Source organism: Rhynchophorus ferrugineus, unplaced genomic scaffold, assembly GCF_030347505.1.
Source record: "Rhynchophorus ferrugineus isolate W39M unplaced genomic scaffold, kcgeb_rfMv2 rfM11, whole genome shotgun sequence".
Taxonomy (NCBI): domain Eukaryota; kingdom Metazoa; phylum Arthropoda; class Insecta; order Coleoptera; family Curculionidae; genus Rhynchophorus; species Rhynchophorus ferrugineus.
The window spans coordinates 15,377,489-15,404,830 of NW_027472590.1; the positions used below are offsets into that span (position 1 = coordinate 15,377,489).

General features: G+C 31.1%; 1 protein-coding gene across 22 annotated transcripts in view; it reads right to left on the reverse strand.

The window, feature by feature from the left end:
* Positions 1 to 27,342, reverse strand: part of LOC143204875 (uncharacterized) — a 347,752-nt gene that overhangs the window by 285,560 nt on the left and 34,850 nt on the right. For 18 of the 22 annotated variants that reach the window (XM_076417771.1, XM_076417782.1, XM_076417770.1 and 15 more), the window contains exon 2: positions 14,488 to 14,522. The exons of the other annotated variants lie outside the window; for them this stretch is intronic. The gene's annotated coding sequence lies outside the window, so the exon portion shown is untranslated. The remainder of the gene's footprint in view (positions 1 to 14,487; positions 14,523 to 27,342) is intronic. 22 annotated transcript variants of the gene reach the window in all.

The window sequence follows — 27,342 nt, forward strand, 5'->3', positions numbered from 1 at the left end:
CAAGATTATATATCTGAAGTAATTTTTTATTTGAGAAAATGGTTAAGAAAAATGTAGAAAAAATCCTTCAGTTGTCCCCAAACTATTGTTTACATATTCTTAAATTTTTATTAATAATTATGTTAAAGCACAATAGTGATAGGTTCCTCCGAAAAACATCATTTTTGTTTTGTTGCTACGCTCTATTATTGGTATGTTAAATTAGTCCTTTTCAAATGCATGACTAGTTACTTATGGATAAGGAACAACCGCCCATCTTTCAATACTCTCCATCATTCAGTGCGAATAGAATTTGAATATATTCAATGAAATATTATTGCTAATTTTTTTCAATAAAATCATAGGTCTGTTATTGCAGTACAGCTATTGCAAATTACCATAGAACATACCAAGAACTTTGTATTACATTGGCGTCACACATGATTTATTTTCTTCTATATCTGCTGAAAATATACCAGACGCTTAACAGCTACAAAATAAATCAATGGTGCTACATAAATCTGTGACAACACGAAAGTAATTGATGAGTGCCGAGCTCATGCTATGCTAGATTTTGATCCACATGGACTTGAACACCAACAATGTTATCTTCAAGAGGCTACTGGTGTAGTGTTTCATCTTAAAAATTTTGCGTGAAAATACTTATTCCCAAACATGAAAATTGTGATGTCCATACTGCTGATATTGTTATTTTCGAACGCATCGGTCAAACCAAAATTTAAAGACACAGATCCACAATCGACAAAATGTAGGTGTACTGTATTTAACATCAACAAAGTAAAGGAATTTTACCCCATTAAACAAAATACTCCGATGCAAATGCATATACTTAGTTTTATAAAATGTTTCTGCATCCAGGTAAAATAGCTCGCAGTACGCCACGCTGAGTTGATCCCATCATATATATATATATATATATATATATATATATATATATATATATATATATATAAGTCCTTCGTGCAATGAATATTTGATTTCTTTGTGGATATAAAGACTGACCTGATTAAACTCATGATTTCTCCGCTTCCAGTTGATTTAGTGAGTCCACTTTTCATATCCAGCAGCTAGGTGGGGCTATTGCCATATAAAAACCGCCGGTCAACCTCAGTAACCTCTAAATCATATGATCAGTCAATATTATTTTTGTTGAACCATTTCCAAGGCATCTAGTCGAAGAAAAATTGCTTGTCGTATAACTTCCAATAAGTCGCCAATTATTTTCCAACTTTGACAGCAACCTTCGTGCATTCTTGGTACATTCTTTTGCTAATTCACTCGTCACGATATCATTCACTATTATCATTATTTAAGCTTCAATTAAAATGTTTTGCAATCTAAAGTAAAAAGCAACACTTCCAGCAAATTGCGCTTGATGGGCACATAACTAGTCATGTTTACTCACTTGGATGTATATCACAGTCTATATATTCATACTATTATATTCCCAAATATAATGATAAAAAACTGTAGAAAGCTGTTAAACAACACGTTTCAATTAGTAACAAGTCAATTTAAAAGTCCCCGGCCTGACACATAGATGACTCTACTAGAATTAAATCCATATGTTTTTTAGTTAGCCCTACCTAGTCCTCAAAAGATTTGTGTATAAATTTAACAGCTGTCAGATCATTAGTTAGTGAAATATAGCATTTTGAGTGAAACAACATTTGTTATTGTGAAAAAAATGGATAAAGAGGAATATCGCATGATGATAAAGTATTGCTTTTTGAAGGAAAAAAAATACAGTTGAAGCAAAAACTTGGCTTGATGCCGAGTTTCCGGACACTGGCTCAGGAAAATCGACCATCAAGAATTGGTATGCTAAGTTCAGACGTGGTGAAATGAGCATTGGAGACGGTGAACGTAGTGGACGCCCAAAAGAGGTTGTTACCGACGAAAACATAAAAAAAATCCACAAAATGATTTTGAATGACCATAAATTGAATTGAATAGAATAGAATAGATTTGAATGAAATAGCAGACACTCTGAAGATATCAACTGAACGTGTAAATCATATTATTCACGAATATTTGGGTATGAGAAAGCTCTGTGCAAAATAGGTGCCTAGCGCGGCACCCTCACTTTTGACCAAAAACAACGACGAGTTGTTGATTCGGAGCAGTGTTTGAAGATGATCAAGCATAATAAACCCGAGTTTTTGCGTCGATATGTAACAATGGATAAAATATGGCGCCATCATTTTACTCCGAAGTCGACAGTCATCCGAGTGGACACCACACGATGAACCCCTCTCTAAAACGTGGAAAACGCAATAGTCGGCTTGCAAGTTTATGGCGTCTGTATTTTGGGATGCGCACGGAACAATTTTCATTGACTACATGAAAAAAGGAAGGACAATCACCAGCAACTATTACATAGCGTTATTGGGCCGTTTGAAGGACGAAATCGCCGAAAAACGACCGCATTTGAAGAGAAAGAAAGTGCTGCTTCACCAAGATAATGCACCGTTTAACAAGTTAGTGAAAACGATAGCAAAAATCCATAAATTGGGCTTCCAATTGCTTCCTTATCCAACGTATTCTCCAGATCTGGCTCCCAGCGTCTATTTCCGGTTCTCAAAAGTCAAAAGAATGCTCACTGGGAAGATATTTTCGTCAAATGAAGAGGTGATCGCCGAAACTGAGGCCTATATTGAAGCAAAGGACAAATCGTACTACAAAAATGGTATTGAAAAGTTGAAGGATCGCTATAATCAGTGTATCAACCTCTAAGGGAATTATGTATGTATAAAAATGTATTTAACTATGGTAGACTGAGGACTTTTCAATTGACCTGTTACTTCCAATAGTATTTGTCAGATTGTGATGACAGTAAAAAATGTTGTAGCTGGTGAACGTATCTGGCCACGTATAACAGAAGTTGTGTAAATAAATAAGTTTCTATTTAAATGAACGTTGAACAACTACATAGAAATTTTCGAAAAAAGAATACTTCATCAGTTTCTTAGAAACAAATAACTGATATGTTGAAATTTAAATCATATTACTTTTTATTGTGATTAAAGAATGAAATAAATAACAATTTTTATAATCAGTCGTGGTCATCTACGTACGAAATGTACACCATGTCTCATCAATAAAAAATCTATTTGGTAGGCAATCTTAACCTAAAAAGAAATCGCAAGGTTGAAATAATTGCATCAATTCTCATGAATAAAATATCGCTACGCATACCCGTTGGTGGCAACAATAAAACCGAATTTTATAATGTTTTATATGTTTAAATTATTGATTCTGAATACAATACTCTGCTTGTTTTTTTTATCCGGAAATATAAAGCAGCACGGTATTTTTTTAATGTACATTTATGTAGTGGTGGGTTATTAATGACGTGATTTAAATATTACACGATATTAAAGTGTTTTTTTCATCGATTCTATATTTGATGAGTGTTTATCATAAAAAGTGGTTTCAGTGACCAGTAAATAGAGAACCATGTTGTGACCAACACTTTTTTAACATTACTAGTTGAGAATATGGCTATAAAAAAATCTTGTCATGTGTTCTGGTTAACTGTCATACTAAAATTATCAGCCAACTGATTCTAGACAGTATGTATTTTTATCAACGAAGGTATCGGTTTAGAAATAGACAAATTGCCACTTTCAGTCAGTTTTACTTTTCCTCATCAGCTATATGTCGGTATGGCCTATATATAGCAACAAAGCGAGCATTGTTTCAAATTCTGTCTCTCCACTGGTATCACTACAGCCATGCTAAGTGCCACAAACAAATCTTTGGATGTTACCTTGATAAGCAACAACGTATGTTTTTTTATACCAAGAGATTGAATGAGCTGGCAGTATCGCTTTGCACATACTGTCGAAAAATAAAGGAGAATACGGTAGGCAAAATATACATATCTTATCTATATACATCTTTCAGACCGATGAGTTATATATCTTACCATATCTCTCGTTAATACAAAGAAAACTGTTATTAAAAGTTATTGGTGTTGGCACTAGGCGTTCAATAACAAACCGTTAACAAATTAGCACAGGAACTGTGCCCAATAATTGTACACATTAATAAGATTTCGGTGAATTGTTATTTAATGTGTTAGTGAATTGATTATTGATTAATGGACTAATGGAAGGATGACTGAAATTAAATTATCCTGAATGATGAAGGATGGGACGAAGGTTATTTTTACCTTGAAAAAACTATATTTAAAAACACCTCATATTTGTATCCGAAAAATAAATTCATTGGAAACGTATAACTGCTATAAATGGTATAACTTTTGAATTGAAGATTCAAGTTTATTTCTTCGAGTATGAGGCTGGCCAAATAGTGACTGTTAAAAGTCAGGATATTTTAACCAAGCTCTATCTGCCTAAGTTATATGATAATGATACGTAGTTTCATTTTAATTACATCAATATCTCCTGGTCTGCTTCATTTCCTTGGTGAGTAGAATAGTTTTATATCAAAAATCCCATAACTACTCAGGAATGAAAGAACTTTAGATTCTGAATCAATGGATATCGACAGCCACATTCTTTCAAAATGGAAATAAAAGTTCCAAAAATATATTTAAAATCTCGCGAGATTCAAACGCTAGTGTAAAACTCTATATAGGAACAATCGCTAGCAATAAGTATCACATCTTTTTTGACAATAAAGACATGCATTTAAAGAAATATCACAAAGAAAAGTTGAGGCGAAATATAAACGTAAACAACCTAACAAACTATTACATTTATTAGTTTTAACACAAATTAACAGTTTTCCACTTAATATCAATATAGAATTTTCTTTCTAACTATATAAACTGATTTTTTTTAAATATTGGATTAATGTGAAAAAATCCGCATCCAAAGATCATTTCAACATTTCACCAACTTATGATGAAGTGGCGACTTTGATACCAACAACAAAGAACAGCCTAGGGAGCTGAAAAAGTATGAAAACAAAGAATTTCAAGACTCATTATCAGAGAAAACAGAGCTCAAACGCTCAAAAGAACTTTGAGACAGCAGCTGATGAACTAACATGTTCATTAATCTAAATACTACTATGGTTACAGGTACAAAAAGTCGTAGGTTAGTCCTGTAGTACCATCCATATCTATTTCGAAGAGGAATATTTAATCACCATAAGATAAAGACGAAGAGATGTTGCCAAATAGACCAGATATAACGTACTTTAGATAATAATTGTACACATTAATAAGAGTTCGGTGAATTTTTATTTCATGTGTTAGTGAAATGATTATTGATTAATGGGCTAATGGAAGGATGACTGAAATTAAATTATCCTGAATGATGAAGGATGGGACGAAGGTCATTTTTGCCTTGAAAAAACTATATTTAAAAATCTTCATATTTGTATCCATATATTCACATATTCATTGGAAACGTATAACTGCTTGGTATAACATTTGAGTTGAAGATTCAATGTTATTTCTTAGAGTATGAGTCTGGCCAAATAGTGACTGTTAAAAGTCAGGATATGTTAACCAAGTTCTATCTGCCTAAGTTATATGATATTGATATGGACTTTATGTAGTTTCATTTTAATTATATCAATATCTCCTGGTCTGCTTCATTACCTTGGTGATTAGAATAGTTTTATATCAAAAATTCTATAACTACTCAGGAATAAAAGAACTTTAGATTCTGAACCAATGGAGATCGACAGCCACATTCTTTCAAAATGGAAATAAAAGTTCCAAAAATGTATTTAAAATCTTGCGAGATTCAAACGCTAGTATAAAACTCTGTATAGAAACAATGGCTAATAATAAGTATCACATCTTTTTTGACAATAAGGACATGCATTTGAAGAAATTGTCAGAAAGAATAATTGAGGCGAAATATAAATATAACAACATAACAAACAATTAAATTTCCTAGTTTTAACACAAATTAACAGTTTTCCACTTAATATCAATATAGAATTTTCTTTCTGACTATATAATACTGATTTTTTTTAAATATTGGATTAATGTGAAAAAATCCGCATCCAAAGATCATTTCAACATTTCACCAACTTATGATGAAGTGGCGACTTTGATACCAACAACAAAGAACAGCCTAGGGAGCTGAAAAAGTATGAAAACAAAGAATTTCAAGACTCATTATCAGAGAAAACAGAGCTCAAACGCTCAAAAGGACTTTGAGACAGCAGCTGATGAACTAACATGTTCATTAATCTAAATACTACTATGGTTACAGGTACAAAAAGTCGTAGGTTAGTCCTGTAGTACCATCCATATCTATTTCGAAGAGGAATATTTAATCACCATAAGATAAAGACGAAGAGATGTTGCCAAATAGATCAGATATAACGAGTAATAGAAGCGATGTCATCCTCTAGCGTGACAACACTCAACAAGTTCAAAGAGTTGTAAAGAATATACTGTTACAGCTCCGATGGGAATTTCTGCCGCATTTTGATTAGTCACCAGACATAGTGCCTTCTGATTATTACTTGTTCACTTCGATACAGCATGGTTTAGCTAACACACGGGTTAACTATTATCGTTCTTTCGACAGGATATGGAATTTTTTTTTCGAAAGATGAAAAAGTCGTGGGATATTTTTATTAAATTTGTTCTACCAATTCACAATGACACATAATAAATTTCTACACGCCTGATATTTATTGTAGAGCAAATTATTATTAACGTTATATTATATTTTATTCCCATTTAGTCAACATAAAATATACGGACATTGTATGCAAGAAATTTAGGCTCATCTTTTACCCAGATAATATAATTTAGCGACATAGAGATACGAAACTAATATAATTAGACTTCTTCTGCCCCAACCGAACCCAATTATGTCACATTACCGTGTCTCTTCGAGTACACATAATTTATAATGCCCATTTGACCATCTAAATCCTCGTTATACGACCCAACGTCCGCCTGTTTTGCCACAATGACAAACTACGAGCATAATTCGCCACAGGAAAAACATCTCTCATCAGTGGAGGATAACATCAGATGTGTAAGTGAGACTATCCACTTTCCATCCTGCAGATGCTGTCGGGCAATGGGTTAAAGATAAATTTAATGGGCTCACCCCTATACCTAAGCAAAAAATCGAAATATATATACAACAATTAATAATAAAAAATATCTTTTCCTTCTAATATTATTAAGCTGGTACCCCATATCAGAGGAAGATTAGTTTTCAAATTTAGGGCACCGAAAACTTTAAAACAAACTGTTTCATTCCATTTCGTCCTTCTGTCTGGAATATTTTAAGTGCAATCCGGCTTAAAAGCTTCCCTTATCGGTAATATGAAATCCTTCTTTCGTTGAAGCTTTAAACATTTTAGACGAACTGTTAAAAAGATTTTTCAGAAATCCCCGAAAACACTGAACTTTTCCATTAGGAATTGCAATTAAAAAGATAATTAATCTTTGTCGTTCTACTTATAGTGCATGTTTTCAATAGTTTTCTGATTCTTTTTGGTCTCAGCTTGTTTAGTGTTTGCTTAAAGTGTACTGTCGTATATTACAAAGGGCTATAAACAATTACTAATAGGAAGAAAGGTTTATTTTATATAAAATGGTTAATTTAACCATAACATATACAAGCGTGCATATTATCCTTATTGTATCAATACTTCTTGTTCAATCATGCTTGTTTATTTGTACTGTTGCTGTTTTATGTAGTCTCAGTTTCGTAAGTTTTGTTATAGCCTTAATTTTCAGTAATCCATTGTTTTTATAGTTTTTTGTTTTATTTCTCTCAATCCAATTTTATCTATTCGTCATTATAATTCCTAGATGTTTTATATTTCTTGGATCTTTTAGCTATTAGTTTCCCAGTTTCCTATTCTCGTTCTACTATTGGGGTTCCAACTTAATTTTCATCATATGCTAATGACTCTCTACTTCCTTATCTTATAGTTTTTATTGCTAATTTTAATTACTTATTAAGCAATTATCAGTATAGAGCAGAATTGAGTAACAATTACAATTTTGTATCTTTGCTTTGTGTACCGCCTTTCAACGGGAGTTTATTACTTTAAATTATAGGTTTTGCTATATTAAATCTATTTATATTTTGAGGTTAGGTTATTATTTACCATAGTCCTTGTGGTTTTGTAAAATACGGTCTGTTAAAATAAACTCTCCTGCTATTATGTTGAAATAATGCTCGAATTATTTCCTTCAAAGAAACTCTTTATTAGTTATAGGCTTAAATAAAAGTGACATGACATATATATATATATATATATATATATATATATATATACATATTGTATATAAAGCAGGCTGATGTTTTCCTTAGAAATAATTATTACTCTGAATATAATCTAAGACTATAGATATTGGTTTGAATATTTTAATGAATTTCTTAAAGTTTCTAGTTCTATGGGCAAGAAGGTGCTAGTCTTATTTAACTTATCAAATAATACATTCCTAAGTGAAATACTAATTACAAAAAACCTCAGCGATAGGTATTTGAAATGACATATACAATTTACATTTTTAGAGGTAATAGAATTACAAATACCAAATATATACTAAAACGTTTTAGTTACGAATACACCAACATATGTTGAACTTTACATAATTCATATAGTACTATATTTTTTTATTAATTACATCTTACATATATGTGCTTAGTACAATCTTAATTTATAATTTAATTTATTGCTTCTATTCTGTTGTAACATGTGGGGCTAAAGTCCAGCTATCATTTTGATTGTGCGCCATCTTGGCTATGTGACAGTTGGCTCAGTTGCGCTTTAACCATTGTGTTGTGTAGACGTTCAAATTTTATTATGGATAAATAAATATACGCCCCAAGAACGAGCAGAAATAGAGACAATATATATTGAAAATAATCGTTCCATTATTGCCACTCAGCGGAAATTGCGTCAAAAATATCATAATCGTCCAGTGCCTCACAAAACCACAATTTATCATTTACATTCGAATTTTCAACAGAATGGTACGACAGCAGACAGGCCTCGTTCTGGACGACAACGGACGTCTCATAACGCTGAAAATGCGGTTTTGCAGCGCCACAGTGTTGCAGAGTCTCCAGAAACATCAATTCGGGTACGTGGATTCCAGTTACACATTTCTGCACGCAGTTTAAGACGAATTTGGAAAACTGATTTGAAAATTACAAACAAAATTTAATTAGTCCAAAAATTGCTACCGAGATACCTGATCAACGAGTTGAATACAGTAAGGGCTGAAGGGCATGTGGTTTCAGCAAGGTGGAGCCACAGACTAATTTCTCGAAGTGCGCGCTTTAGCATGGCCAGCCAAATATCCGGATTTAACAGCACTAAACTTTTTCTTGTGGGGGTTTTTAAAATCAAAAGTTTATGTGAATAAGCCCCAACCGACTCAGTATCTTTAAGACAATATTCGTCACGAAATTAAAGAAATTCTGAATCAGATGTTGCAGGATGTCTGGAAGTTGCATAGCGGATCGCGGTCAGCATTAACCGCCGATATAATTTTGCAATCATCAAAAAAATGTAAAGACCAAATAGACTTTTTATGAAAACCTGACGTGCTTATCTTTTCTTTGAGAAAGGTGACAGGAAATCAAAATAGTAGCGGGTATTTTGCCCCACATTGTACGTGCATTAATATACAAGCAAGGCGAGTACGGGATTAATAAATTAGTATGTATTCAACAAACATACTATAATATGAAGAACAATTTTCCTGTCAAAGTAATATCGAGTTTTTCTTAATTGATTGAAATTATATTTTAAATTTCTGAAATAAACGAAAATAGTTTTTTTTTAATTTTATACATAAATTATAATAAACGTAGTACTTACGATTCACTTGCCTATCTTATAAATTAAATTAAGCTAAAACAAAAAGATTGGCTATTATTTCATAGCGAATGGTCTTTCAATTTAAATAAGGTAAAACCCACATGATGTAAGCAGATCAGTTTTCAATCAGTAACAAGATCTTTTAGACAACGCCGTGTTCGACAGAAACTTACATAAGGTACTGCCGATTGTAATCGGTATCGGAACGAAAGTCCCCGTCATTAAGTTACCTCGTCACATAGATATTTTGACGTGTACTTCTATGAGTGAAATTCTCAATAAGAAAAATCTTTTCGTATATTTTAATGTATCAAGGTCAGTATATTGTGTAACCCAAATGTTTATGTATTCTTATAATTGTTCCGGCTAAGGTGTTTCATCAAACGTAGCTACGTGTTAAAATTGCCAAACCGTCAGACGATGTTTCTTCAGCTTCAACGTTTTCAACCAACAACAACAAGAATATCGGACAGCAACAAAAATTATACGTTACACACTGGAGACTTTTCCGTTGCACAAAACAACGATTTTGAGGTTGTGCAAAAAATTTGACTTGCAAATCGGTCTTATTAATTGACTTTCATTTTTTATTTTCCCATATTAATTGTTCTCGTGAGCGATTTACCTTACCTTACACTATAATTGGAACTGTTTACGTAATGGGTAGGCAAACCAAACGTATGGAAAAAAAATCGTTATTGCATTTGAATAAGTAATGAGTTTTTTACGTGTATGTATTCAACTTAACGGAAAACTTGCAAAATTTTATAACAATATCGCTGTTAACTGTTATTTAATAATCATTAATATTTCGTTAATTAACTTTAAATTCAATAAAGAACATGAACATGTATTATCTATGTAATAATCATTGAGTTTATGAACAAAATTGGAACACCAGTAGAGGTAATAAAAACCTAAATCAGTGTTCTAAGGGGTTGACTTTTATATTTTGGGATTACGGCTAACTAGTGTTCTGATAGGAAGATTGGACGATTTTTGTAAAACTTGTGGTTTATGGATATTTTTTATAAATTATAATTACTTTTTACAATAGTCGACCCAGATTTATTCAACAACTAAAGTACTAAAACTAGCATAATCCAAATTATCTATTTGTAAATTGTTTTTTTATATTAATTCTAGACCTACATTGTTTAAGAATCAGTTTCTTCAAATGCGACCAAATTATCTCTTATTTTGGTAAACGCTGCTAATATGTAGGATACTAATATTATACTCAATATGAATTATGACTGCTTAGTTCCCAAAAGGCTGCCATTCTAATGTATTGGAGAGAGAGTAGTATCAGTTTTTTTTAATTTTTATGCGATATTTTCATGCACATAACACACATTGGTAATAGATATATATGTAATTTTAATCTATAGTTTATTGTCCCTCTTCCCGTTAAATGCTAATTCCTTCACTATAAAGCATTTAAGTTTTGTGAACGAAAAGCTGTTCCAAATAATTTTCACAGATCTACAAGGTGAATGTATAAAAATTTCCGAGATAACCTATGTCAGTGTTTGGGAGTTATTAAATATACGCCTGATTCTACCATTGTCTCCAAATTAAAATAGAAATTATTATAACTCAATAAAAATATAACAATTATTAAATAAACACAGATAGGGTGCAACATCTGATCTATTGGTTTACTAATTTTACTAATTTTACTGATATCAGACATCATAACATACAGCAGAAAATGTATCTCTAGAATTTTGATCACGATTATACAATATTAAGGAAGATTAAAAGTATGCTATAGCAAGTAAAAATATTGATATCTAGACCACAAATAAATGTCTATTGAAAGACTAGATTAGATTAAATATAAACAGGACAAATTCTCTAAGGATTGTAAATATCAGTTACCTAATTGTCGAAAGAATTGATATATGGTAGAGGAACAGCTTTGATTCCAAAGTGGTTCAGGTTTATAATGAAATCTAGATTAATGCTGCGTCTCCAAGTTGATCCAATCGTTCCTCATAGTTTTTTTTTAAATTAAATGTTGCAGTTTATCATCAATCTGTGACTATCGAAATAAATTAGGTCGCATGATTTGTTTAGTTCATTCAAGAAAATGTAGTTCTCAATTTCAAAAAAAGAAAAGAGAGTTTGTATGAGTTTTGTAGTATAATGACTTAGAAAATTTAAATTTATACAAACCATTTCTATTCCTGAATAAAAAGAAAGGAAACCATCATTCAGCTTTTTCGTGAAAAGCTTCCACATTTATAAATATAATACAAATATCGCTAAAGTTGAACACCGATATTTCCTCAAGGGACACTAACAAATACTATCAATAACGTTCACTTCAGCACTCAACAGTGAAAAACTGAAATCTCTGTTTCAAAGCACCATAACATTTGATAAACAAATGATCCTATTTAGAACATTCTGTAGCTATTATCTTTCAAACACGCTGTAGCATGGTTTCATTCAATCAGTTTTACCAGTGAACTGAGACTTTAACCATAACACTTCTTCCAGGCCATATTATCTTACATAGTAAAAATACAATTTAAACATTTATTTTAACTTAGTATTCCTAGATCCCATTATACTTTCACATATATAGTTATTTCGTGTACACAACTCTTTACCAAATCTATAAAAAAAAACTATATTTATTTCTCTAAAGAATGTTTTAAAATTCTTCTTGAAATCTTGTGTTGATGCGAAATTCCGAAAAACACAACTTAATCTTTATATAATATTTAAATGAAAGAGTTTTAAATAAATTATCTGAATACCAAATTATGAAAATTATGAAGTTTGTCCTTAGTGCAATTTCAAATAATTGCACTAATAATTAAATATAAATACACACGCACATACAACAGAAAGAGATAATAACAACTATATTCTTGTTCAGAATATTTCAGTATACTATTACCCAGTTCTCTAAATTTTGAGTAACTGAAGCTTCTGATAATATATTTATAATGTATAGATAACATATTTTAATAATAGACGTATACGTTTTCCTAGGAGTTTATGTATTCTGTTATTGACATCATTTTTGATAGTCATGTATATATTTGGTTGCTTCAAATTACTCCTATAGTTACAGCCGTTCGTAAAATATATCCCATTTAAACCGAAAATTACGTAAGATAGCCATAAATCCACATTATAAATTTAAATTTGGTGTCACAGTTGACGAGCATTGGATTAATCTCAGACGCTTATCAGCCGCACTAAAATTTTTATTGTCTCTTTAGTCGGTTTTTATCCATAAAGAATCTATTTCGCATATGAGTGGAAGCGTAAAAATGTGAAGGAACTTTTCAGAAACTACTAAGTGGATAATTTACATATGAATATTTTTCAGTTGGGCTTTGTCGTATATTATTTCGCAAAATATTTAATCGCAAACATTATTGTTAGATTCTTGGATTCAAAATTTTTAAGAAAATGTAATATTACATGATACAGGTGCTATTTTTTACATTAAATCTTACCTCAGATAGGCTTAGTACAATATTAATTTATAAAATTAATTGATTACTGATTCTGTTGTACTGGCATCGATATAATGTACTACCCAAATTAAAATAAAATTAAACTACTAAATCTAACGTTAAAATTTAACACTTATACACTATACAAGTTCGTTTATTCCAATCATCTCATTTCTTGTGCGTTGTCCAGTACCTATATTGCCTCCAAGTTGCTGTGGTTTAGTAATCTTATTCCAAATTTTAAGGCAAAATCTTGGATAAGTTCGAATATCAAGGATAATCAAGGTAACCGTGCAGTTTTTTATTGGGTACGTAGCGAGAAACTTTAGCAATTTGTCGAAGACCTTTGTTTTGGCAACACAGATGATATATTGTTATTTGTTATATTTTATTTCTTGTTATTATTACATGTTAAAATAACATTAAACTTTAAATGAATTGTTTTTAGGCTACAAGCTACAGAAATTTAGTAAAAACAATATTATATATTGATTAAATATTTAAATATCTAGAATAAAGTAAAAATCACACCAATGAAAGGTATGTTTTAATAATGTGATCTACAGTTTGAATTGCTTTCCTACCGATTGTAATCTCCAAATCTGATCGCCAACAACTAGTAGCTTTTCATAGATATGAAAATGAACTAAACTAAATTTGACTTCCATAAGAGATTGGGGTTTAATCTTTTTTTGGAAATGACAGGAAAATATTGTAATTGTAATTGATCAAGTATTGAAAGCAACATATCAATCATTCTTTGAGCCTTGGCCTTCCTTACAGATCTAATTTTGTAGTTATTTTTATGTTAATGTATTACAACTAATTAAATATCTTTCTTTTCGGCTATGATTTATCTATAATAACTTATCTACTCAAAATTATGTTTGATATACCTAAATATGTCTGCTAACGTTAGTAGAAAGTTTTATGAAATATTTCCTCTCCAGTAGACATCATATTAGGATGTTCTTGCATTTCTTCTTTACTTTTGTTGATACTTGTATATATAGTTGCAAACTAAACTTAATTAAACTACATTTTGGATACTAAATGTACCATTTAATTAATTATAATTAAATGCAGACGAATATCTCATACTTAGATGCTTATGAATATTTTATATTTAGGAGTAATCGTTTATATTAAAAACGTAATTAAAGGTAATTCGAATATTTTATTATTTTTGTTAATTTCTATTACTTACCACGTATATAGCGTATAATCCAATAAGATTCCAATCTGAAATACAAAAAATAATGTTAATATTCGAAGTAATTATTAAATAAATATACAAGACCACACATACTGACATTGATATATGTATTTATTCAAATATATTATATTTATTTAAAAAATATGTATAAAACTAAAGCGAAAATAAAAAAACAGGAAAAACCATAGTTCATTTTCATCTTCCTTCATAAACACTAAAGTACTCTGGAGTCATTTAAAGGTTATAATGTTAAAACCGCTTTCCGAATAGTCTCACGGGGTTTTAATTGTTCACATTTTGTCGACATCATAAAAAATTTATCCTTCATAAAATGTCAAGTTTGCTTTTATCCCTTTGTCGAAGTCTCTAAACTTTATATCTCTCGAATACGTATGCGAGCTGTTCTAGTCCAATTAGCAATTAAAAAAGGAGCTAACTTGTTGCAATAATGTCTCCATTCTATAACAGTTTATTTATATATTACTATACGAAATAATGATATAGAATATATATGTAGATATATAACTTACAGATGGAAATTTATACAGACACAAGCCTTTTTATAACATATTCTTGTGATATAATTAGTATAATTTTTACATACATTTTGCATAATTTGTTACCATTTTTCGTTTATATTTCATTTCATTTGGTTACTAAAAAAACTAAACTAACTTAACTTAAGCCTAAGTATTGATCCATTTATTTTTCCACTATCCATAAAGATAAATATTGGTATTTAATCGAAGAATTTTGTTTTGGTAGCGCTGGATTACATGGTGAACTTGATAAATTAGCGCATCTCTATATCTGCACTCCATAAATTCAAATTCGCTTTATTATTAAGTCAGTTTCTGTGAAATGACAAAAGGTTCGCTGATCCTGATAAAGAAACGCGCATCCACAAGCGATCAAATTACATTTCAAAAATATAGTTGCATAAAATATTTCAATATAAACTCATTTATTATTAATTCACAATCTATATAAAATAATTACAGACAAGGCGTGCAATTGTTTTAAGTAATATATAATGTCACGGAGCGTGAGTAACTTAATAGAACAATAAAATATTAATAATCATGTAATATATAGAAAACAACCATAACACGCTATTATTACTAAATCTAAAATAGAATATTTCATAACAAACGCATCCAATAATTGATTACTGTACTCATATATATCATTCGATTCGGTCTAGTAACTTAGTTTACCCAATATAAAAAGTGTTATTTAATGGTATTTTATATACCGTATTAATTTTGCTAGAATACTACAGATTCCTTCCAAGGTAATAGTTGAGTGAGTTAATTTTTTCGAATTTTTCAATATTTTAATAATTCTTTTTATTACTTCGAATATAGTAGTTATATGACTTAATCCTTAGATGCAAAACAATACAAAAATAATAATATAATTTTGAGATATATACAAAAAATTAAATTACACATAAATTAATACTACTGTTTAAAATAATATTGTAAAGAGATAAATTGGTTTAGGTAGGTATTAAGCTAAATTCTGTGTATGTAGTCAAATATAAAATACGTGTAGTAGATAGGTTAAATAAAGATTTTCTTTAATTTTATTTAGTTATTATTATGTAATGATTACTACATATTTTATTTTAAAATGATTTTTTTTGTGTTAAAAATCTAAGTTTTCCGACGCGCGAATACGCGACATTCAATTATCCGTGCGCGAAACAGGGAAACTCCAAGTTGATTCCGCAAACTTTCAACGACAGGCCTTGAGATTTGTTAATGGTCATCGCAAGGGCCAGACGTACTGGAAATTGTAAATGTTTAAAGTCGAATGGTAAAACCGTTGGAATCCGAAGACGGTCGATTCCGATCGTCCGAAGACGGTCATATTGCTACCTTTGTTAACATATTTACATATGTACCTTATCGACATCACAGAGTTACAATATTCCACATTTATGTGAGTCTCAAAACCTTTGGATAAAATTGGTGAGTATGGCACGATCCAACGATTGTCCACATCAACATTTTGGTCTCTTACCTTCATAACTACCGATCGCCTATTGTTCGTAACTGATCGCCGACAATATAATGGGTATCCATCATTTCCCGTTATGGTTTCAGCAATCAGATCTCTTGGTTATCGCTAGGAACACTTGCCGTCAACCATACAGGGTGAATTGTAGTTGAAAACTCCAAAAGGTACATGTATCATGTGTTTGGTAACTACTGCATGCAATTTTGGGTCAACTGTGGGAAAGTGGGCATGAAATTGTCCTGTATTATTTGTGTAGCGCCAAATGATGTCATCTCGAAACACCTGTTATATTTCTAAATGTTGGCCAAGAAGTGCTTAGAATCATTTCCAATCACAGAAACTAAAGAGCGTAAAGGATCTTGTGGTGGGACCAATTGCGGCAATTTTACTTTGCCTCCACCACAACATAATCCAGTAGATTCACCACTATATCTTAACGCCTTGCAATATTTACAAATTATCGCCATTTCCCCTAGTGTTACCGATTTGCCGGCACAATTTTCTCTTGCCGCAGCATAGTGGAATGCAGCTCGTTCCAGAATCACAGGAGCACTGTGTCTGTGGAATCGCTCTATTTCATTATGTCGTGCTCGCTGTTGTTGTGTTTGATGTGCATGACCTCATTGCAATCTAAGACTATCTACTTCATTGTCTTCTCTACTCTCTAAAGAACGCAATTCTGACACAGCAATACGACTATTTTCTTGATCTGTCTCTCTCTGGTCATCAGTGCGGTTAGCACGTGAGGTAGCTCTTCGCACATTTGATTGACTGCGACGATCTAAGTCAGATCGTCTTCTCCTCGGCTTCGTAAATTGTAGTGAAGCAAAGTGAGAATAGTTCTCGCGCACGTAGCAGTAAAATGTAGATTGTCGGATTCGATCTTCAACATCAAAGAAAAAATAAAATTGTTGTTTTTATTTAATTTTGATTTTTCGTTTTCGTATTTATTCACCTTTGAAACATTGCCTGGTCTTCCACAAATAATTCAAGACCAAAATTATCCATATCCAATCTAGATATACGGTGAGGAATTAAGCGGTTGCATAAAGAAACCTGATATTAACATGATCCAATCTGACCAAAACAAAATTCTCCTTAACAATGTTAACGTCCTTAGTATATTGAAATGATATCTACAGAGATTCAAGGGTACTAAGAAACTGAAAGGTATGCAAAAAAATATTAAGAAAGTTTGACTGATCACAAAAAGTACTACAACTGCTCGACAACCATGGACTTACCTGGAGGTTAAATAGACAAAAATCCTAATTTTCATTATTCGTAACTAATATAAATTTGCCGTGTTTTAAAATTATGTGGACACTGGTTGAGATAATACATACAACATATGTTAATTAATTTTAAGTTTGAAATCTTATATCAAGGCTTTAAAAGCAATATAAAGGAAATTTACTAGCAAGGTGTAGAAAGTGAATTTAGAATTGGTACTTGGATAGAGACAAGCTTGATGAATGTAGGGTAGAATTTAGAATGTAGAATGTAGGGAAAAAGTAATTTTATTTCTCTCTAACAGATTCATTTCGATTTAGTAATTTACGCGCCAATCATTAAAATAAGCAATAAAATTTCTAAGAATATTAAGGTAACCAAGCAGCGACCATAAAGTAGATCTGAACAATTGACATATGACTGGATACCCACAGAAAATAACAATGGACTGTGACATTGGAAAATGGAAATAGAATGACATTTGTAAATCGCATTTTGCTCGAAAAATTGGACCGAAATGACTAACAGAAACGGCATTGTCTTCCATCACGGCAACTCCTGACTCGTCAAAATTTAAGAAAGATTAACTGAGAAATTTTGATATATCCATAGCCTTCGTTCTATCCGACCACCATTTGTTATATTTTCTATAAAACTCACTCCTAGAAATCCAGGTTTAAATATAAAAGTATCGTTAAACGTCGTCGATTAAAAATCATTTGAATTAATTTCATTCGGAAAGAAAATACATACATATATACATATATATATATATATATATATATATATATATATATATATATATATATATATATATATAAATATATATATATATATATACATATATATATATATATATATATATAATATATATATATATACATATATATATATATATATATATATATATATATATATATATATATTAGCCAATTTGCTGTTATTTGCTGAGTTACTGTATCCGCGGTTTCCAGAATTTCAACCGGAAAATGTTTTTAAGACATACCGAGTCCACATTGAACCTTTAACGGTTGGAATTTTCTTGAAAATGCACTTGTCGCCGCTGAATTAACAAAATGATTTTGTTGTTGGGTAACCAGTGACAGTGTGGAACTGGGAACTGGATCGTATTCAATCAATATATATTTTTTATTAATTGCATCTTATATTCGATATGTTTAGTAAAATCTCAATTCACATATTAATTTATTACTACTGTTCTGTTGTACTTGTTTTAATATACAAGCGAGGGGCGTACGGGATTAACAAATCAGTAAGTATTTCCCAAATTAGAATAAAAATAATCTACTGAAGCTAAAGTCAATATACATTTATACACTAAACTGGTTGGTATGGTCTGGTTCGCTTCAATCTTCCAATTTTTTGCGTGTTGTTCAGTAACTATATTGCTTCCACGTTGCTGTGATTTAGTAACCTTGTTCATTTGATTCCGATATCATTGTGCAGTTTTTCGTTGGTTAAGTAGCGATAAGCATTGGTAATTAATCGTGGAACTTTCTTTTGGGTACGTTGGATTGTTAATTGATTTGATGTTTTAGTGCAACCCCATATTTGCATCCCATAGAAAGTGAATTTAGAATTGGTACTTGGATAGAGACAAGCTTGATGAATGTAGGGTAGGGAAAAAGTAATAGATTCATTTCGATTTAGTAATTTACACGCCAATCATTAAAATAAGCAATAAAATTTCTAAGAATATAAAGGTAACCAAGCAGCGACCATAAAGTAGATCTGAACAATTGACATATGACTGGATACCCACAGAAAATAACAATGGACTGTGACATTGGAAAATGGAAATAGAATGACATTTGTAAATCGCATTTTGCTCGAAAAATTGGACCGAAATGACTAACAGAAACGGCATTGTCTTCCATCACGGCAACTCCTGACTCGTCAAAATTTAAGAAAGATTAACTGAGAAATTTTAATATATCCATAGCCTTCGTTCTATCCGACCACCATTTGTTATATTTTCTATAAAACTCACTCCTAGAAATCCAGGTTTAAATATAAAAGTATCGTTAAACGTCGTCGATTAAAAATCATTTGAATTAATTTCATTCGGAAAGAAAATACATACATATATACATATATATATATATATATATATATATATATATATATATATATATATATATATATATATATATATATATAAAATATATATATATATATATATACATATATATATATATATATATATATATATAATATATATATATATATATATATATATATATATATATATATATATATATATATATATATATATTAGCCAATTTGCTGTTATTTGCTGAGTTACTGTCTCCGCGGTTTCCAGAATTTCAACCGGAAAATGTTTTTAAGACATACTGGGATTTTCTTGAAAATGCACTTGTCGCCGCTGATTTAACAAAATGATTTTGTTGTTGGGTAACCAGTGACAGTGTGGAACTGGGAACTGGATCGTATTCAATCAATATATATTTTTTATTAATTGCATCTTATATTCGATATGTTTCATTTGATTCCGATATCATTGTGCAGTTTTTCGTTGGTTAAGTAGCGATAAGCATTGGTAATTAATCGTGGAACTTTCTTTTGGGTACGTTGGATTGTTAATTGATTTGATGTTTTAGTGCAACCCCATATTTGCATCCCATAGGACCAAATCGGCTTTTAGTGCAAGTGATTGGAAATATCTGTTTGGGTGACTTTCATGTGGACTGAAGATATTTTTACATTCTATATTATCAATTTTTCGAAGTTAGGCAAGGCTCCACAGATCAGCGTTTTGCTTTATGTTAGAAGATTTTTCGCTTTTAGAATTCGTACAGGAGGTAGTCTTCACAGTTTAAATCATTAACTATGTTATTGTAAAATAGATATTGAAGTATATTCTGAGACATATCAGAGCTACAAGAGATCATTTTGTCGAATATAGTTTTATTTAAATATAATGTTCAACATATGGGGTGAATGCCATACCAATTTTGAAGCCAGTTTTGGACCTACTGTGTGCAACAATGGAGTTATACTAAAACTTCAATATCAATGTGATTCAGACATATTGAACCGAATTATTATATTTTGTAGCATCTTTAACGTCCCTTAGTACATTAGAAATGAGGACATCCATAAATACCTAAAGGCAACAATGGCCAGCGAAGACAATGAACGGTTAGAGAATACACTAAGTGACATTGCGTGAACATAAACGGTGAACTTATCCGTCGGTTAAAGAGACAGATACCCTTTGAATTAGTATAGTTAAGCAATATATGAAAATTATGCCGTGTTATAAACAGATATGCAGTGCACCAATGAGAGTACAGCAATAAATCGATAATTAAATTTGAATTGCTGAAGTAAGACTTGCATATTTGAATTAAGATGAAAAATTTACTACAAAATGATACCAGATGGTGTAATTACCTATGCTATAACTAGTTATAATATGAGTATCAAGTTATTTAGGACAGAATCTGTAAAAATACATAAACTGAATTGGATTTTGAATTCATATACCTAATAAGAATAATAAAATAACAATAAAAATAAATTAGCCCCATTGTATTTCTTCTTTAAGCGACGTTTCGAATTTACTGAGCGTTATCGACCACCCTCCAAGCAACTCTCCAACCATTAACTTCGACGTTCGGAGAATAGTATCAAATCTGTCGCGAACATCTTCATTTTTCTCGGGTCTGACGCCGGGAAAAAAAGCCGTCCGTGTAAAATTACGACTGGAGAGTCTAGACGAAAATAATTTCGGACGCATTATGTTGTACGGGAACGTGACTGATTTTCAAAAGCGCCACCGCATCGCCGATCCGAGATGGTCCTTAAACATCAATACACGAAATGTCATCGGATTATTGCTCGATAACATGTGAAATAACGCAAACTGTTCGGACGCGAACCAATAAGACGAGAACGACAGATGGAACTCGGATATAGAAAGTGGACCGTGACTGGAATGGCTGCGAATGACAGGGGCGAGAGAGAGAGGATGTCGTCGTCCGCTGCGCGGATGAATAAAATTAAATCTGGCAGATAGGCGCTATTCGTTTTGTTCGGTGGACGTGTCATCTGAGAGATCGGCTCGATTAAAAGTATAACATGAACTTGTCGAGTGCAGTAACGTACCGGTTTCATCGTATATTGACTGAATAAACTTCTTTTGATTTCTCTCAGTAGTTTGTTTCGAGTTAACAATCAACGTGGAACATAAAAGCTATTAAAAAGAGTCATAAAATATAAAACAATGCTTATATAAACTTGCTTACTATTTGCATGGAATTAATAGCTTAATTTAACATACTTTAAGATAATTTGTTACCATTTTAAAGTCTCTCTAATGGAAGCTCGTGACAGTCTATTTTCACAAGCAACTTTTGAAGCGAAATTCTCACCAGCAAAAGCTATGGACAAGAAGGGATGATAATCACGTGGTTCAAAGTCCAGTCTTTGATGTAGATGTAAAAAAAGCTCTCAGCTAAGCGTTTAGAGCTTCACGCGGATCACTATCATTGTGTGTGAACTAGTGTTGTGTCCGAGAAACACAATTTTTAGAAACAACTAGACAAGGTTTGTGGCTTTTGGACGAATGTTTCCTTTCGACATTTCAATTATTCACGGTTGTGGTCTAAATTAAGCATTTGACCGTAGAGGATCAACTCATTGTAACTACTGTTAATATCATTAAACGCACAGCAAAACTTTAGTGGTCATCAATATTGGCTTGTCCACTTCTTTACATTGTTGAGAGTAATCCCCTTTTCTTCGCCAGTCGATATCTTCTTTAGAAATCGGTAAATTTTTCTGCAATTCAGAGGCAATTTACAGATGGAAATTCGGTCAATAAGGTGTTCTTTTTTTGTTTAAGTCTTATAACACCCGTACATACAACTTCTTTTTGTATTCATCTTAGCAAACGATTTTATATACATTGGTTACGTCCAGTGCAAAAGAAATAGTGTTTATATGATGTAACTCAGCTATTTTCCATAAATGGCATTGGTGAAATACAATACTAAACGGAAAAATGGCACATGAAAGTGAATTAAAATAAATCAGTGCATATTAATTTCACCAACAAAAAAATCAAGCACAAGCCAATATATATACAAAAAGAGCCTAATATGCGGAAATACAGCCAAAGCCTTGATGTTATACTCAGATGGAAACCACATACAAAAAAAAAGTAAAGAGCTCAAGCTGAAGTACTAAAAAATGTTCTGGTTATTGGGTAGATCTTCGTCCCTCTCAGTATATAATAAGCTTTTGCTTTACCAACTTATAGTATTCAAATACAAATATTCCAAAATATTTTACAAAAAATATACAAAAAAGATGAACCGACCTCAAAAAAATAAACAAGGAACTCACTAAAAATTTAAAAATTATCAAAAAAAGTTTTCACAAAAAAAAACATTTTAAAATAAAATATGTACATAATAATCGTTGTAATAATTAAATAAAAATAATCAAAAACCCTTATAAACTACACTTATTTTAAATTCTACTATATACACACAATTTAGCTTAATACCTGCCTAAACCTATTTATCTAATTACAATATTATTTTAAGTACTACCAACAGACTACTTTAAAGTCGGTGCCGAACTCTAAGTTCTTCTGATTATTTGAGATAAAATATATGTGAAAACTTTGTACGTGCTTTTGAAATTTGAACATTTCTCTCGATTTCTCCCCCTTTTCACAACAGATCCTGACTTAGTTCCAACGGGACCACCTCAGAAGGATACTCTTTCTAATAAAAATAGAATTTTGAAAATTGGCACACAATTGACGGAGAAATGGGCGAACATACAATAAAAAAATATACAGCCCAACATTAAACCTCCTCCTTTTCCGAAGTCGGTTAAAAACTAGATAGCGTGAGGTATTGTCCATGCTGACTAGTAGCTTCGCAACGACAATGTGCATAAGGACCTAAAGATAGAAACTCTTCATAACGTTCTCAAGGATTATGTTTAAACACATGAACAGAAGCTTTACAGCACATAAATGTTGGGGTTCTCCAGATCCACTCGCAATCTTTAAACATAACCCATTTGCTGCAAATGCTTTGAAATAGATGGTTCAGTTTGGTTTTAGTGACTTTTAAATGATCTCCAAGTCCCCAAGTCCAACAGAAACCTTCTTTTTAATATTCCTCTATACATACTTATATTATTACTTATGCGATTCGAAGATTTAATGTAAATTAAAGAAAGTAACAATATGTGTTACTTATATGTAGTCAAACATATGTTACTTTACATCAAGTATTAATGAAAGGAACATATAAATTGAATAATGCAGAATTTCTGGAAAGCTTTAGCCAATAACTAAGATTTCATGTTTTAGATGTTCTTGTTTAGTGTAGTGAAAAATATTTAACAGAAGATAAAACAGTGGTATTAATTAATACTTCAGCATTGTTACTGTCGAAACTAAGTAAGAATCAATGGGCACTGCTAGACATACTTAATCAAATATCTTTTTATTTATACTAATTAGAAATAATATGAATTTAATGTTGTGCAATACGTCTATTAATATTTAAATATAATTTTAGGTAGGTACTGTATAATAGCTTTATAAATTGCTATATAATACTGTTAAATATTTATCTTAGAATAGTTTTCATTGATATTATAAAATTTATTATAAATCCAAAAGTAGACATACAGGAAAATGTACTAGAATTAGATATTCTTAAATATATAAATAGATAATTTTTATTTAATTAACATTATATCACTACTGAAAAATCTTGAAATCTTATATCTTATATCTTAAAAGCAATATAAAGGAAATTTACTGGCAAGCTGTAGAAAGTGAATTTAGAATTGGTACCTGGGTACAGACAAGTTTGATGAATGTAGGGTAGAATTTAGAATGTAGAATGTAGGGAAAAAGTAATTTTATTTCTCTCTAACAGATTCATTTCGATTTAGAAATTTACGCGCCAATCATTAAAATAAGCAATAAAATTTCTAAGAATATTAAGGTAACCAAACGGCGACCATAAAGTAGATCTGAACAATTGACATATGACTGGATACCCACAGAAAAAAATAATGGGCTGACATTTGTAAATTGCATTTTGCTTTCAACATTTAATGCAAACTGATGCGTCTGAACAAAAACCGAAAAATTGGACCGAAATGATCAACAGAAACGACATTGTCTTCCATCAATATATGTGAAAACTTTGTACGTGCTTTTGAAATTTGAACATTTCTCTCGATTTCTCCCCCTTTTCACAACAGATCCTGACTTAGTTCCAACGGGACCACCTCAGAAGGATACTCTTTCTAATAAAAATAGAATTTTGAAAATTGGCACACAATTGACGGAGAAATGGGCGAACATACAATAAAAAAATATACAGCCCAACTTAAACCTCCTCCTTTTCCGAAGTCGGTTAAAAACTAGATAGTGTGAGGTGTTGTCCATGCTGACTAGTAGCTTCGCAACGACAATGTGCATAAGGACCTAAAGATAGAAACTCTTCATAACGTTCTCAAGGATTATGTTTAAACACATGAACAGAAGCTTTACAGCACATAAATGTTGGGGTTCTCCAGATCCACTCGCAATCTTTAAACATAACCCATTTGCTGCAAATGCTTTGAAATAGATGGTTCAGTTTGGTTTTAGTGACTTTTAAATGATCTCCAAGTCCCCAAGTCCAACAGAAACCTTCTTTTTAATATTCCTCTATACATACTTATATTATTACTTATGCGATTCGAAGATTTAATGTAAATTAAAGAAAGTAACAATATGTGTTACTTATATGTAGTCAAACATATGTTACTTTACATCAAGTATTAATGAAAGGAACATATAAATTGAATAATGCAGAATTTCTGGAAAGCTTTAGCCAATAACTAAGATTTCATGTTTTAGATGTTCTTGTTTAGTGTAGTGAAAAATATTTAACAGAAGATAAAACAGTGGTATTAATTAATACTTCAGCATTGTTACTGTCGAAACTAAGTAAGAATCAATGGGCACTGCTAGACATACTTAATCAAATATCTTTTTATTTATACTAATTAGAAATAATATGAATTTAATGTTGTGCAATACGTCTATTAATATTTAAATATAATTTTAGGTAGGTACTGTATAATAGCTTTATAAATTGCTATATAAAACTGTTAAATATTTATCTTAGAATAGTTTTCATTGATATTATAAAATTTATTATAAATCTAAACTTAGACATACGGGAAAATGTACTAGAATTAGATATTTTTAAATATATAAATAGCTAATTTTTATTTAATTAACATTATATCACTACTGGAACTAACTATCACTAAAAACTTCGTCTGTTTACTAAAGTGAACTATCCACAATACCAATTAACAATGGTCAAAGCAATCTAGTTTTTCATGACCGAGCAAGTTTTTCATGATTTTAGCCAAGCCTTCCAACATATTAGTAGGCTACAAAATATAACATAAGAAAAGAGCCTATAACGCAATAACGTTCGTTTGACAACGTTGTCATTGTATGGAATATATAAGAATATTTCAAAATATAATTATTATGGAAACTACCACTAGATCATTTAAATAGCACTAAATCTTTATATAAGTTTTATTTATTGCAAAAAGTGTCATGACGAATCATGCCTCTGGTAGTAGTCTATTCATTATATTTTATTTAATTAATAATATATTCATATAAGTTAAATACGGCTACATTTTGGCGATTGATCTCTTAAATTGAGATGACTTAAGTTCACTGTTATTTTGAAAACACATATATACTTGTGAATTTGTATTTGCAACATATTTTTCCGTGCTTTTAAAAGGAGCTTCAACTTCAGAAATCACTGCTTCAGTTAAGTCAAAAGTATTCCTTTCCTGCAAATAGCTATTAATCACTGCCAGACGAGGTGAAAATGGTAAGGCCATTCCCTTATCCTTTTAATTGACTTATGATGCGGTACATTATCTGCCAACAAAAGGTGATATTTTTAATTTTTAATTTATTGTTTCATTTAGCATGCAGATTGTCATGAAATTTGGACACATATCTCTTAAATGCTAACATGTTGAGTTAAAGAAGGTTAGGAAGCAGCGTTTATATTTTTTTCCAATTAATACTTTTGGTGCATCAATATTTGGTAACTCATATCAAGTTTACCGACTGCCGACTCGAACTTACAGACTAAATTGGGCACCAGCCTGATGTACTTGTACTTGGATTAATTAACAACCAAAACGAGTGCAAGAAAATACATCAGTATGTATTCCGCAATTATAAAATTATAATTATTTAGGAATTATTAACTTATAGCTATAGTTTACACTAAATGTATACACTTTATATAAGTTCGTATGGTTTTGTTCGTTTCAATCTCCTGACATCCTGCGCGCTGTCCAGCAGTTGTATTGCTTCCACGTTAGTATGATTTAGTAATCTTCTTTCGTGTTTCAAGGCCAAATCTTGGACAACTTCGCAAATCCATTTGATTTCCAGGTCATCGTGCAGTTCTTCATTAGTTACATAGCGATAGGCATTGGTAATCAATGGAAGAACCTTGTTTTGAC